Here is a 229-nt window from a genome sequence, read left to right as displayed (position 1 = left end):
CCTCTTTATTTTCCTCTTATATAATTTCATTTAACTATTTACCATGTATTTTTCAACACCTTTTCGTATCAAGATGAGTGGTAATAAATTTCACATTGATTTTAATTAAGTCATTTTTTTGATGAACCTGTCATGTTATCTGGTTCGTGATATAGTTTTTTTTCTGTTCTGTGATTAATTCCTATTAAATTGTTCTTATTCACTGTGAATTCAGACTTGAAAACTTCTA

This window comes from Penaeus monodon, chromosome 34 (assembly GCF_015228065.2).
Source record: "Penaeus monodon isolate SGIC_2016 chromosome 34, NSTDA_Pmon_1, whole genome shotgun sequence".
Lineage (NCBI taxonomy): Eukaryota > Metazoa > Arthropoda > Malacostraca > Decapoda > Penaeidae > Penaeus > Penaeus monodon.
Note: the sequence above shows the minus strand (reverse complement) of the source record.